The sequence below is a fragment of the Oryzias latipes genome, chromosome 7 (assembly GCF_053564925.1).
Source record: "Oryzias latipes strain Hd-rR chromosome 7, Olatipes_Hd-rR_3.1".
Lineage (NCBI taxonomy): Eukaryota > Metazoa > Chordata > Actinopteri > Beloniformes > Adrianichthyidae > Oryzias > Oryzias latipes.
Genome location: NC_136243.1, coordinates 2,270,480 through 2,286,014, shown reverse-complemented (window position 1 = coordinate 2,286,014; position 15,535 = coordinate 2,270,480). Strand labels below are relative to the sequence as shown.

Genomic DNA, 15,535 nt, shown 5'->3' with positions numbered 1-15,535 from the left:
ATCCAGAATCCACACCACCACCACACCACACATTTCCTTTTCTGTAACGGCCGTTTAGTTTTTATGTGTAATATTTTTGGGGGGGCACAGCTTTACGAGCGTGCACATCTCCATGTGCAGTTGGGAATCTTTGGCAGTTTCAAGTGTCTGGTTGGCTGAGCAGAAACCAGAGCTCTGACAGGAAGTGGGGGCGGGTGCTTTGTGTCAGCCCAAGGACAGGGCCTTGGGGTGGGGGCGGGGGTGAGTCTGCCCTTTTCTCTCCTCTGTTTCATGTTTTCTCTCGCTGGTTCCTCCTCCGTCTGTGGTGCAACTCAGGAAGCGCCGTAAAGCATCAGATTCCACTTCCTGCCTCGATCGATGCATCTCAGGTCCAGCTGAGACGCCCCAGCACCTTGCACACTGGGTGTGAAGTGACACTGCAGAGCAGCCCCCCCTCCCAAAAAGCTGTTTTAAAAAAAGAGAATCCCGCTGGAAAAGCCCGGATGTCCTTCAGAGCCTCTTCTGTCCAGCTTTAATTGCTCTTCTGGGGTTTGAGCTGGAAGAGATACTTCCAGGACCTCTTCCCTCCTCCCTCCTGCCCCCTCCCTGGCAGAGGAATGAAATGATAGATTTCTGCGTGGATGGGAGCTGAGGCGAAGGAATGACCTCACGGCCACCTAATCGCCGCAGAGGGGAACGCCAGCAGCTAACATGTGCATTACTCTCCTTCCTTAGAGGGGAATTGACCCGCCGCACAGACTGAATGACTTCTTCTGCTCCAGTCCTCCAGCAGGACTGCTGTTGGCAGGGGGCCGGCCTTGGTGCTAGCCTCTGGAAAAGTCTGTGGTGGAGTGGCAGCGATGCTGTAACTCCTCCACAAACCCGGTGTGTGTGAGTAAATGTTGACTGCAGGCTGTTCCTGTTGTCGGCCCGCTGGAGCACGGTTCATCAGCGGGGTCACAGAGGCTGCTGATGCCAGAGTTTGCTCCCGCGGGGGCCCCGCTCATCGTGTGACCTGCATGGGGCGACTCCTCCATGCAAAACACCACTCAGCCTGGGTCACATGACCCTCTGCTTAGACGAGGCCCCTCCCACTTCCTATTTTCCTCTGAGTGCACAGGAGGTGACAGACCGTCTGTCGCTTTAGAAGCAGCACTGGCCCACGTGCTCGCTCCTTTCTGTGACAAACAGACAAACAAAAACATCTGCTCTGAGCGGCAGAACATCTGGGCCTATCCAAGCTGCTGAACCCTCCTCCCTCCCTCTGCGAACCATGTGACCTGACTCTCCCTTTCACTTGGCTCTCCCAGAGTCCACCAGTGGAACAAAATGTCCAACTCTGGAGTGGAAAATGCCAGCACATGCAGGCCAAGCTCCACCGAAAGGCCTCTTTGTGTTCTGCCTCGCAAAGATTCATAGACCCCCCCCCCCCCCCCCCCCCCCACACACACACACACAAAAAACAAAAAAACAAAGGCAAACAGCAGCTTCCTGTTCAGAGACATGCCTGCAGCCTTCACGTCCAAGCCAGGCTAAAAAAATAAAAGTCTGGCAAACCAAGCAGAGAAAACAGAGGAAGGAAGTTTCCTGTTGGACCTGAAAAGACCCCACGTGGTACGCTTCCCTTTGCCCCCCCTTAATGATCACTGTGCAGATATTTTGGTTTGTCGTTGTGTGCATTTGGCAACCTGTGCTGGCCGCATTAGCAGCCAAAGGCCAATCTGCACGGATCAAATAAACACAGTTAATCTTTATGGCGATGAGTGGAAAGGCTTCCAAAAAGTCCGGGCTGAGGCGAGGCGAGGCGCAGTCTGGCTCTCCTAACAAGCCGTGCTGCCTTCACTGGGCCTCGCAGACGGGAAACAGCGAGATGGTAGTTTGCTTCTCTGAGGCTTTAACTGTTGTGCTGATCAGGTTTGTTGCAGGAAAGCTGCAGAGCTGACAGACTGACTTTGAGCTTGAGCTTGTTTCCTGCTCTGGTTTTCGTCTCATTTCTGCTTAAGCCTGAGCCTTGGTTTGTGACTTGGTAGAAATGATCAATAAAACAAACGTCTTGTTGCAACTGCATCTGTATTTAGGCAAATACCACCTCCTGTTCCCACAGGGACGCCAACACGCGTAATAGCACCAATCCCCAGGATTTTCCCAGACAAGCTCATGGTCTTTCTCTGCAGTTCCTTCATCTGCTTGGTGAAACATCCAGGTGATCTGAAGGTCAGATGGTCTCTATGTGTGATGAAGAGGTTATGAGCCCTGGAAGGAGTTGTCTGGCTGCTCTGCAGGGAACCTTGGGCGTCACATGAGGCTCCTGGGTAATGGTGCTGAAGAGTAAACCAGGTTTAGCGACAAAGCGGGACATTATTTTGAAGAAATAACAAACTCATGACTGCTGGCGCCTTGAACAGCTCTGTGTGTGTTAACCTCTGAAGCTGAGGTTTATTTGCCGTGCACGCGCACGTGCGCCTCTACATGCTGGTGCTGATGAACTTTGAGCCCATTTTTGAGGCCTCGGCTCCATCTAGAAGAGCAAAAACACAGATGAGCTGCCCTTGATAATGCTGCAGAGCTGCAGTTTCACAGCGAACGCTCAAGTTTACAGCAGCTCGCTCACGTGCACGCTCACACACGCGCACTGACACAAACAGCGTGGGCAGACGCGTCGTGCAAAGTCCCATCTAGAGCCTCACTTCACCCTGCAGTTCAGCGACCGTCAGCTCACTGATGTCAGTATGCGTGTGAGACTGTGCGTGTGTTTTAGTGCGTGTGAGACTGTGCGTGTGTTTTAGTGCGTGTGAGACTGTGCGTGTTCTTGTGTGAGTGTGAGACTGTGTGTGTGTTTTAATGTGTGTGAGGGGCGCATGTGTTGGTGTGATGGTGGGGAGGCAGACAGTCAGACACCCCTAGTTCTAGGGAGGGCGAGGGAAGTGATAATGGGCTCTGCCTCCCAGTGCTCTAAGGTGGCAGACCCCCCCCCCCCCCCCATTCCCTGTGAGTGGGCATTAAGGGCGAGAGAGAGTCCTCTGGCGTGCGTCGGCTTAATGCACGCCTCCGAGCTCGCCACTCCTACATTATCCCGAGTGCAGCGCTAATGTTGGCGAGCAATTGCAGGCTTCCTGGGACAAAGTGTAGAGAGTGAGACTGCTTCCTGTCTGGGGGGGCAGCACTCCATTTAAAACCCATTCATATTTTTAGACCCGGTGGATGTGTTTGATCCACACTTCAGCTAATATTACTGCTGCACTCATCTGGAGCAGACAGAACCGCACTGCGTGCTGGTCCAGTTCCCTCCTCCTGGCTCGGCGGCTGTGAAGGCTCACCTGAACTCGGGTTTAGACTGAAGAAGACTCGCTGGTGCTTTGAGATCCTTTCGTCCTTTAACCCCGCCCCCAGTCTGGTACCTATGTTATGTGCAGCAGTACGACTGTAAAGGCTCTAATCTAAGCACTGCAGCCACATCGGTTAGAAAGGAGTTTATGTGGATCCAACTAGTGGTTCCTGGTTCTGGACTGGAGTCCAGAACCTGGAGTCCAGAACCCGGGTTGTTTAGCTCATTACAGGATCGTGGGCTGATAGTTGGGAAACTGACTGTTTCAGGTGAGGCGCCCACTCGCCTCCATCACACAGCCTCGTGTCTCTGGTTGCGGGTCGGCCCACCAGCTCGTGTTCCCTGTAAGTTGAGAGTGTGTGTGCGTGGGGGGGGGGGGGTCAATTTCTCAGCTTTAATTAAAGCAGATGGGGTTAGTGGTTCAGCACAGAAAGTTCTTGTCAGCAGATCTAAGAGTGACAGAGGTCGGCAATTATCCAGCCCAGGAGTCAAGAGGTGCTCCCATGTGGGCCCTGGGGGGCTGATGCGGAGCTCTCCCTCAGATTTCCTACTAAACGGGTGCAGAGTGACACACACTTCCTGGTGTCTGATTCCTTCTGCGGTTCATGTGAACTATTCCTGTGGAAACAGGCAAACCTGCAGACTCCACGCCCAAACATTCATTCTGACAGTCTGCTCATCTTCTGGCAGCCTTGAGTCTGAGCAGCAGAAAGGCGTTTGTGTTGGACGTGGAGCTTTAGTGAAGGCCCCAGAGCAGAGGCTCCGCCTTCATCCTCATGAGCGGAAACCAAAACGCAGGCTTCAGTTTGGGGGTTGCTGCTGAGTCCAGACTGATCCAATTTAGCTTTAACTCAATACATTTGAATAGTCTTCTTTTAGATCCCGGATGAGAAGAGGGCTGTCCTGCTTTGTGTGAGCAGTGCTGCCTGCGGCGGAAGTATCATGAGCAGGGGTTACCTCATTTCTCAGGGTTCCTCCAACAGAAGAAGGTGTTGGATTCCCTCTCACTCCTGGCCTTCACATCCATCCACCGGCTTGGCTCCCTGTCTCTCCTCTTTTTCCTGTGTTTCATTGAGCATCAGCGCTCATTGTGCACAGCTCACGTGCACGCTCCTGGACTATGTGGTGAACAATGCAGGCCACAGCTTTGACCTCAGCACTTCTGACCACAGCTGAGCTGAAGAAGCCTCTGCGTAAGAGCCTGCTCAGCCGGAGAATGCTGTCCTCAGTCTGACCAAAACTGGACATTTGCTTTTCATCGGAGGAGTAGCAGTCAAGAATCCACAGAAATGTTTGTTTACTCTGAAGTGTTGGGCTGCTTCTTGGAGCGAGGTGACCTTTCACCTGGCGGACCTGTAAGGTTGGAGTTTACGCCCCTTTATGTTTTGCAGCCTCGTGAGTCGGGGGGAGAAAGGACAGGCCGCCACCGCTGCTGCGTCTTTAAAAAACTCTCCAAGCTGCTTTTCAGATTAGCGGCGTAGCAAACTAGGTAATCACCCCTCAGCACGAAAGGGCTTATGCATCAACTGCAAAGTACGCACAATTCACCACACTCTGCTGCTTCCAGAGGACTGCAGCGGCCGGCCTCTTCCTGTTGGGGGGGGGGGGCTCCACTCATGGGGCAGATGGGAAACAGAGAGGACATAAACAGACCAAGTGCAACTATTGCCAAAATCTCCAGGCAAAACGAATCCAGTTGTCTTTACTGATGGCAGTAACAACCCAAACAGAGAGGGAGGGGGTTCTTTGGCTGCTCGTGCTGCAGCAAAGTGCCAGTGAACAGTGGGGGGCAGGCAGCACATCACCCTGCTGCAGCCAAGATTGCTTTAACACCCCCCCCTCCCTCTGCACTGTTTAGCAAGAGTGAGAAGTCCAAACAAATCTGGAGCAAAGTTCTGCGGGGGGAGCCAGCAGCCCCTCCTGAAATGAGACTGGACGGAGCAAAACCTCCATGGTTTACGGGCTGAAATGAAACTGCTGCTAGAGAAAAGCCCCCGCTGCACTGCAGATGAAAAAGTTCTGGAAAAGTTCTGTGGGTTTCTGGCGACAACCCCCCTTCCTCTAGTCTTCTTCTCTGAGCTCATATGCTTCCCATCAGGCAGGACAAGCTGCATGACGTCAGTGTGTGTCTGTGTGTGTGTCTGTGTGTGTGCGGCGTGGAAACCAGTCCTGCTTTCCAGATGTGAGAGGAAAGGTGGGAAATGAGGGGAGCTGGGCGGGCGCTTTGGGAGGGGCTGCTGCTGTTCCTCGAGCTGCTTGTGGATCCTGGTGTTCAGAGTCGTCGCCCTCTGGCAGCATTTACACTGAATTATGCAAAAAAGCTGTTTAAAGTAAGAACCACCACCAAAAGGCATGGAGCACAGCCAGCATTTAGTAGTTTTCATGTCTGAATGTGCCTTGATTTTTGAACGTGGTTACTTTTTCTGGTTTTTGGCAGTTCTCAGTCTTTGCACCTCAGTGTGGTCTGCTGAGGTCTGTCAAGCACGTGCAGCAGCGCGTCTCTTTAAGGTGTCAGCCTCCAAAATATCAGCAAAAGTTTCATATTTCCTTTTGACCATTCGGTCTGGTTGTAGGAAATGATGTCAACAAATGTTGCTCACATGTCACTGTAGCTCCTCCGACATAACGTCTGTAGTCAAAGCTGTGAAAGAATTGAAGAAGATTAAAGACCGACTCCAACAAAAATGATATTTTTGGTGTTTTTACCATGTTTTTTGAGAATTTGTATGATGATGGGGGAAAAATATGAAGAAAATTAGGATTTAAACTGCTTTTCTGAGAATTTCTAGACTCATGGCGAAACCGGAACTGATGAAAAAAACGCTGTTTGTAGTTGTTACTTCAATAAGGAGAGGTGCGCAAAACGTGCCAACCAAATAATCCACACACCATGACACCACCACCGCCATCCTGAACAGTTGACACAAGGCAGGATTTATTCTTTCACAAATTCTGACCCAACCATCTGAATGTAGCAGCAGAAATGGAGACTCATCAGACCAGAAACAGTTTTTCCATCTTCTATGGTCCAGTGTTGGTGAGTCTGTGTGAATTGTAGCCTCAGTTTCCTGTTCTGAGCTGACAGCAGTGGTACCCGGTGTGGTCTTCTGCTGCTGTAGTCCATATGCCTCCAGTTTAGACGTGTTGTGTGTTCAGAGATGCTCTTCTGCAGACCTCGGTTGGAAGCAGTGGTTCTTTGAGTTCCTGTTGTCTTTCTATCAGCTGGAACCAGTCTGGCCTCTGACCTCTGGCATCAACAGAACAACGCCCATAGAACTGCTGCTCACTGGATATTTTCTTTTTTTTCTTCCAAATATTCCCTGGAAGCCACGTCCAAAGTCCCTTCAATCACTTTTCTTCTTCATTCTGATGCTCAGTTTGAACTGCAGCAGACCGTCTGGACCATGTCTACATAAATGCATGGAGTTGCTGCCATGTGATTGGCCCAGACCGTAAAGTCAGTGTGGTGTTTTGGATCGCAGAGGGCTGTGAACCTTCTGTCAACCTGATAAAGTTGAGGGTTCATCAACTCACCTATGAAGGGGCACCGTGGAATGGATTGGGGGGGTCTCGTCGACAAACATGGAGTTCCAGCCTGCCAATGCCGGCTGTCGTCTTCAGGTGTCCTCAGTAGCATTGGGAGCCTGGATGTCTCGGACGTCAGGTTTACGCGGCGGCAGGGTCAGCTGGTCACCGTTTTATAGGGGTGGGGGCTCGTTCACAGGCAGCCCATCTGGCAGCCATAAAGTCTGCCTGACTGTTGAGCTGTTTTAAGGGCGTGAACTTAGGCGGGAGGAACACAGGACTGCTGTTTGCCCCCGCTCTTCACCTTCCAGCAGCTTTAATTCCTCCTGGCAGCAGCAGCGGGTCAGGAGTTCACCTCTGGCATCTGCTTGAAAGGTTTCCAGAAAGAAGCAGCGTGGAGCCAAAAACAGTCTGCCACAGAGTGCAGCGACACGCCTCATTTTTTATTTATTTGCCAAAGCAGAAGGGCACGAAGGAGGATGCTGAAAACTTTAAGATCCTCCCTCATTTTGAGTCTTTTGCTGAGGTTCAGATCATTTCTCTGATTGTTGAGTAGCTTTAGTTTCGTGAAGAAGAATGAGAAAGGATCTGGGGATGAAGAAGCGGCTCCATCCACCTGCTGTCAGAGGATCTGAGAACGGAGATGAGCAAATATTTCCAACCTTCCAGCTGGATGAAAGTGAGACATTTGTGAATGAACAGAAGAGCAGGCAGAGGAAAACCCCACTTTGGATCGTCTGAACATCATATGTGGAGATGGGCTGACTCCAGTTCATCAGACAGCTGGTGTTTTTTTCCCCCTGAAGACCAGAAATGACAGCACACACAAACAGATCTCCATGTTTACCAGGAAACTCATCTTTGTTTCCAGAATAAAACGGTTCCAGAGCTTCGTGCTTTTCTCACTCACTGAAAGGACTTTCAAAATAAAGCTCATGAAATACTAAAGGATTGAAGAACACAGAGAAACACTAGAGATTTCATTTGTAGATTTACTTTAGTGATTTACATTTGTTTTCTGTAAAGTTTCAGCTGAGCCGTTGCAGTAAGATGCTGCTGCTTTCCTACCCAGTATTCTCATAACAGATGCTGGTTATTCGATGGTTAGCTTCACACTGAGACGAACATCCATGACCTTGGAGTCCAGCCTGGAAGTGGGCGGGGTGTTTTAGTCATCAGAAATCTGCAGTTGACCTCTCATTGTGGCTAACACCGTTCTGCTTTTGATGATTCTCATCACAATAGTGGAGAAAATGGAGGCAGTGCAGCTGCTGGGCCTTGTTCTATCTACAAATGGAAAAGTGAGATTCCTTTAGGCCCTCGGTTCACAATTGGGATCGGACCTGGATGTGTGCTGACTATTCCGTTTCTCAAATCCTGTTTTCTGAAACTAAATCCCTTTTGCAGATCAGTCAGAAGTGGTTCTTTTTTTAAAGTAAAATCTAAATCCCAATCCCGAATCCTTACAAATGCCTCCAAACATGATGGGTTTGATTTCTGTGGATCATCATGTCTGATTTCAGACGTTCTGAGCTTGTTACCAGCAGAGTGAGCGTTGAGCCGGCCCCTTCAGGATTCCTGTGACTACCAGCTGGCTCAGACAGAAAGGAACGCCTGTCCTCTTGGTTTTAAACTGAAATATGGCAACACGAGATAGATTGAATTCATGTAGGTGTTGGGAGCAAAAATGGCCAATAAGCCAGAAGGCCAATAACCAATGCTAAGCTAATGTGGAGACAGGAGAGAAGATGCTTTTCCTCAGCTGAAGACTTGAGCGCTCCGTCTCCACGGAGTGACGTCCAGAGCAGCTCTGTGTTCTTGTTGTTGTCCTGCTTGTTTCACAGTTGATCATCAAGGAGGATCTCTACTGTTTATGTCAGACGGATGTTAACGGCGTTCTTATGAAACGATAATATAATTCTCAATATATTCCATGTATGGACGGAATCAATGAATCAGTTAAGCAAGACGTTTGCTTGTCTCTGCTGGGAGGAAACAATATTCAGTGATCCCTCGCCATATCGCGTTTCATCTTTCACTGCTTCACAAATTTTTTTTACAGTGTAGATATTTTTACAGTGCATTGTGCTCTGCTTCACTGAACTTCAGCGCACAGCACAAGGATGGGGCCTTTTGATGAGTCGTTCATTGCAGTTCTCAAATATAATCGAAGGTGGCATATCCGTTTCTAAGAATCTTCTTGCTCAGAAAAAGAAAGAGCGCCAACAACTACCCATAACAATGTTCTTCTCTCAGAGAAAGACTCCGGCGCCTTCAGCAGAAACAGTCGCTACAGCAGAGTGGAGTCAGGACGAAGAGGCACAGCTGGGACTGTGAAAATACGCCAGTGACAATGTTTCCAACCTTGTATTACTATGTTAAAATTATTGTTTTAAACAAATTTGGGCTTTAAAACAAGTTTTGATTTTTGGTTTCATTCTATAGTAAAATAATAAAAAAAATAAAGCTGAACTACTTCACGGATTTCACTTTTCGCTTGTTATTTTTGGAGCGCAACTCCCGGCATAAACGAGGGATCACTGCAGCAGGAATCTCTTATACCAGGAGACATGTGGACATCATCTGTGAGGAAGACCTTTCTGACATAATCAGGACTTTGACGAGATCACAGAAAATCCCCGGCTTGTGTGTCCACAAACATCCTGATCCTTTGGACAGACCCCCCCCCGTGTCTCGGCTGATATAAGGAGCTCCTCTCACTGTATTCGGGGGAGGGGGGTTGAAATGGGTTGAGGACACCACTTTTGTCCCAATTACAGTTAATCCCTTTAGTTGCAGAGAGAGTGGGGGAACCCTGCTGGCTGTCTCTGAATACACACAAGAGGCTCTGCAGTGAGGGGGGAGGCACGGGGGAGGGGCTGTGCCCCCCTACTGGAAGAGATAGACAGTCAAGACCCATCATCTGCCTTTTGTCTTTAGTGCATCCGTCTTTTCAGATGAAAACGTGCCGCCCCGCAGCCGCCGCTGGAAGCATGTTAGGCAGAGAGACATTAGCCAGACCAATCCTGTTATGAGCATCAGCGCCTGGGGAGGGTGGGGGGCGCTGGGTGGGTGGCACAATCTCCTTAAGTGATTAATCACCATGTGAAAGTGAAACCCGCTGAGGGAATTCTGCACCTCAAAGTCCCGTCTCCTGCAGCACGAATTCCACCAGGAAGGGCTTCAAAAGCTTGTTCTGAAAGCCACCATGAGCAGGAGCTGCATGACCCAGCCCCGGGGAGGGGAGGGGGGCAGTGTGGAAAAACAAGGCAATGAGGAAAGGTCTGCTTCCTATTGGCTCGTCAAAGGGGGGTGTGGGGGGGGGGGATTTTGCCTGATAGTTTGGAGCAGATTGTTCCGTAAAGAAGAGTTGGGTTCTGTGGAAACAGAACACTGGTTTGAGCAGAGGCCCCACCAGTCTCAGCCTCACCAAATGTTTTTCAGAAGACCCCCCCCCCACACTCACACACACACATTAAAACAGAGAAGCTTCAACTGTCCCGACAGAGAGAATAGATGCTGAAGGTACTTGAACGGTAAAACCTCGTGTTTTTGGTGTCTTTGTTGTTGAGCATCCATGAGTTTCCTGCTTCATCCCCACATGTGTGTGTCTGTGATCGTCCGGTTCTCATCAGTGGTGTTCCTGCTGGACTGGCGTCCGATTCCTTCCAAACTGTGAGCAACAAAGCTGTCGGCAGTCCGGCTCTAACCAGACAGGAAATGTGGGGAATATCTGGTCACACTCACCTTCAACAGAAAGACTTGGAGAAAGTCTGCCTGAAGAGTTTAAACCAACTCTTTGCTGCTGATTCTTCAGATCAGAATCAGCTCTGGATCTGACCCCTGGGCCAGAACTGGGGCTGAGGGGTTCTAATGAGGTCATGTAGGGCTCTTTTGTGTGCAGAAGGTCTGACTGAACTCTTTCTTCTCTTTTCCATGACTCTGCTGTGTTCTGCTGGGGCTCCTCATCACCAGGTGAGTGTCTTCTCTACTTCTACTGCATCCACCCCCCCCCCCCCCCACACACACACACACATAGCTGCTCTCCTTTCAGATCCTGTAGACTGAACTTTGTTTGCCACATTTGGGTGGAGCTGCAGCCCAGGGTGGGGGTTGAGGTACTGAAACACTGCAGACCGACAGAGGTTGAACCAAAATGGCCGCCCACCACAGACCTCTGCAAGATAGAGTTGGATGTAACCACACGTTCCCTGCTGCAGCCCCAAGCGCACGCTGCTTTGTCTAACAGCTTTTGTACCTGCGACCGCGGATGACTTTCAGTTTTTGTCACACTGCTCCACAGAGCGGAGGGAAGCCGCAGAGCCGTGCAGGGCACCGTGCACGGGGCCCTGCAGGGGGCTGACTGTGCTTTCTGCTCACAGGTCGACAGTCTAAACCTCCAGTGTTACTCTATAGAAATCTATCTCTGCCTCATGTTAGCTGCTGCAACGTTTGTCATCAGGGATCAAAATTACTCCGAGACAAAAGACAGCAAACGTCCACATAATCAGAGCGCTCACAAAGTACGATAAAGCTGTGGGTAGAGCTGGTGGTGTAGTGGTTGGCACGCTCGCGTCACAGCAGGATGGCGCTGGTTCAAATCCCAGCTGGGTTCTGTCTATGTGGAGTTTGCATGTTCCCCCTGTGTGTGTGCCGTCATGTGTGACATTAAATGGGCCCTTTGGGGTGAATGTGTGTGTGGCCTGTGGGTGGCCGTGGTGCAGAGGTAGGGCGGTCGACCCATGATCATAAGATTCCAGGTTCGATTCCCGCCTTGCACGCCCATGAGTCGAAGTGTCCTTGGGCAAGACACTGAACCCCACCTTGCCTCTGGTGGTAGGCGGGAACCTGTGTTTGGCAGCGGAGCCACCATCAGTGCGCGAATGTGTGTGTGACTGGGTGAATGGGTCTGTGACTGTAAAGCGCTTTGTCCTTGTAGGAAGAAAGGCGCTATACAAGTATACGCCATTTTACCATTACCATTTGGCCTCTATTTCACTGGTGAACCTGTCCAGTAGGAGCTGGTCACCCTGAGCAGCAAACATGTACAGCTGACTGAATCAAGACCCACTTTAAATGTAAAATGTTCACTAAATCATTGTATGACCACACCCACTGTTCTGTGGATCATGTTGCCTGTTTGAAACTTAGATTAGAATCTAAACCAAACAGCTTTGATACGTTTCCTGTTAAAGAAGACGTCAGATTAACAACATCACATGAATTCATTTGCTCTGCCGTTCATAAGTAACAAACAGAAAAATCAGCAACAAGCTAACTGAACGCTAACGGCAATCACGTTCAGTGGGAACCACATCTAGTGGTCTAATCACAAAACCACACACCGAAACTTCAATCTTTAACCTGAAGCTTCTCATTCTAACCAGCAGGCATGTTAGAGGAAGGCTGATGATGAGGGCTCTGCAGTCTTTAAATTGACCATGAACTCCTCGGTTTCCCATAGTTTTCTATTCTTTGGATCATCTGCATCTTCAACTCCTCACACAAAAGAGTAAAAAAGAAAGACTTGGCGGAGCTTGGTGACAGGGGGCAGCAGGTCAAGGGACAGGGTGTGGAGGTTGACGATGCTTAGATGGGCTTTTGGTTTGGAGGCGCTAAAATGGGAGGGGCTGGGCAAGGATGGGGGCAGATAGGCCATGTTCTTATCTGAGGTCCTGAGAAAAGAACCAGAACCAGAAGAATGCTGTCATAAAAATGATGCAAAGAGGGAAATGTTGGACATAATAATGCAGATTACAGAAAATGTTTCCTTCATTCAAAATTCAGCTACTCCAAGATGCTTTTAAAAATACTCATCCTCAGCACATAAAACTAACAAAACAAAGAATCACTAAACTGTTGTGTAAGCATGGCAAACCTTCATGGGAGAAGTCTGAGGCCACAGAAAAATGGATTTGAAACAGTATTTGGACGCAGATCAGGAAGAGCTGTTTAAATGAAGGCTCCTCTTTAACCACTGCAGGGCTTGTTTCACAGGTTCTGTCACCATTTAAGGGTGTATTCAGCCTGGAAAAGTCTGTTGGTCTGGACCAGTCTGCTTAACTTGGTCCGGATCGAGTCCTGAACCCTGTGTTTGGTCTGTATTCAGACATGGACATTTCTGTTAAGAACAAAGCTTGTAAACAAAAGCATGTGACCAAAGATCTCTGCAGATCTGATCTGCGCCATCTAACTCTATAGAAATAATTAAAGACTTTTGTTCTATCTGGGCCACCGTCTTCCTTCTGAGATCATCTCCAACTTTATTATTGAAGCGGATCAATCAGATAAAGAGAAGTTCAGTCCTGCTTCTTTAGTCTCCGTATCCTCTGGCTGGGTGGACATCTCTGATCAGGTATCCAGGATTGGGTAAAAATTTCCAGAAACATTTCATAACATTGGCCTCGGAGGCCTGAAGTTGCCCATCTCTGGTCTAAACCATCAGATGCCATCAAAACAAGTCTCTGGCTCTTCTTTACTGAATTTCCCAACGTATCTAACCTTTGCTTAGTCTTCTATCGGGCTTTGTGAGGGAAACCGCTGCACACCAACCCTTTGGACCTGTCACTTCATGCTCTTTGGTGTCTGCAGGTTAAACACTTCCAGCCTTTTGAAAGCTCTCATTTACACCATAAGCACCATCTTGAAATCACAGGCGGAGCTGGAGCGGAGCTGTTCATGGTGCTCTGTCTGAACCGGTGTCTGCTCCAGCCTTTAAAGTACACCAAGGTGCAGTTGCTGCAAACGCTGCAGAATCATCAAAAGCACCAGAACTTCCTACAGCGCAGCAATGTCTTCCAGACCGGCAGCTGTTTCTGTTTTGCTCAAATAAGGAGGGTGAGCGTGAGGCCCTCGAAGAGAAAAGTGAAGACCAGGCAAGAGGCTGGCGCCGGAGACGCTTTTTGGATTATTTTGATCTGTATGCAAGACCCTGGTGGAAACGAACACAACACGATGCATGACAGGCAGTTTTGACAAGTTCACGTGTGATGGGTTCATGGTGTGGGGACCAGGTCTAACTCTGACTATATTTAAGGCAAAAATGAGTCACATGATGGGAAACTCAAGTCATTGATGCTTCCAAAAGCGCCAGAGTGTGGAGGCGGAGCTTAACACGATACAGGTTATTTTCAGCTTGCATCAACTTTTCATTTCTTTCTCTGCTTTGGCACACAGCTCTGCTTTACTCAGTGAGCAGAAGGGTTGAAGATGGACCCCCCAGCTCTAATTAGGGGCAGGGGTGGAAGGCAATGAGAGGACATAGTGGGAAAAATAACCAACTTTACTCTGTTTCATTTACCCCCCCATGCTTTCAGCTCGTCCCTATGTCCCTCTTGAAGATGAACATCAAAGCTCCACTGCCCCCCCCGCAGTGCTACCTCTCCTCCATTTAGGGGGGGCATTTTACAGCAGTCCCAACCTGATGGAGGCTCTTCTGTGTCGTCTGGGGGGGCGGGGTTAAAGGGGTTGGGGGGCACCTGAGAGGATGTCAGGAGATGAAGGCTAGAAGCCTTCAAGAACGGTTTCCAGAAAGCTGTTAGAACCACAAAACCATTCAGAACCACAGACTGATTCAGAACCACAGACCGATTCAGAACCACAGAATAATTCAGAACCATAGACCGATTCAGAACCACAGACTGATTCAGAACCACAGACCGATTCAGAACCACAGACTGATTCAGAACCACAGACCGATTCAGAACCACAGACCGATTCAGAACCGCAGACTGATTCAGAACCACAGACTGATTCAGAACCACAGACCGATTCAGAACCACAGACTGATTCAGAACCACAGACCGATTCAGAACCACAGACTGATTCAGAACCACAGACCGATTCAGAACCACAGACCGATTCAGAACCGCAGACTGATTCAGAACCACAGACCGATTCAGAACCACAGACTGATTCAGAACCACAGACCGATTCAGAACCACAGACTGATTCAGAACCACAGACCGATTCAGAACCACAGACCGATTCAGAACCACAGACTGATTCAGAACCACAGACCGATTCAGAACCACAGACTGATTCAGAACCGCTCAATGACTCAAACCCACACAATAATTTAGAACCACAGAACACTTTCAAAATAAGAGCCTTGAATGTAGTCTGCAGAGTTTCCAGAGGGAGGAAGAGGAGTGCGGAGAATGATGGAAAGACAAGGGCAGGGAGGAGACGAGGAAGATGAGGAGGAGAGATGGCTGCCTGCCACGCCCTCCCAGTGTGACCTTCTTCACAAATAGCTCAAACGAATTTTCCTCCCCCTGTCTCTCATTCCGATGGGAGAAAGATAAAGAAATTGGAGGCTAGTAAAAAGTGGGATTTCTGTCTTTTTGATGAGGATGTAGGTGCCCCCCCCCTCCACACACACTGGTGAATCTGGGGGAGACAGTCCCAGCAGAGGAAGACTCCCTAACCGAGCGGCAGGGACGGCCGAGAGCCGATCTGCAGCATTGGCCTGATTCCTCCCGTCCCGAGAGCGCGAGGCAGATGGCATGTGGATCGTGAAAGGGCAGCGCTCGCCGGTCGGCCGCCAGAGAGCCAGCAGCACCCACCCATGAGCCACCTGCTCCTCATGTCTGTTTGACCCGCCTGCCAGCCCCCCCACAGACACACCCACTGCTCTGCCACTTTCTCCACCCCTTTGGGATTCCTGCTCAGAGGCTAAGCCTCAGAAATGGATTCGTCATAAAC

The 15,535-nt window shown here is 49.6% G+C and overlaps 2 protein-coding genes across 6 annotated transcripts in view; one reads left to right on the top strand and one right to left on the bottom strand.

Annotated features, from left to right (window-relative positions):
- Positions 1 to 15,535, top strand: part of skia (SKI proto-oncogene a) — a 62,413-nt gene that overhangs the window by 13,085 nt on the left and 33,793 nt on the right. The gene's annotated exons all lie outside the window — the stretch shown is intronic.
- The window catches only part of LOC110015396 (uncharacterized), a 51,321-nt gene that overhangs the window by 33,753 nt on the left and 2,033 nt on the right, over positions 1 to 15,535 (bottom strand). The window lies entirely within an intron of this gene.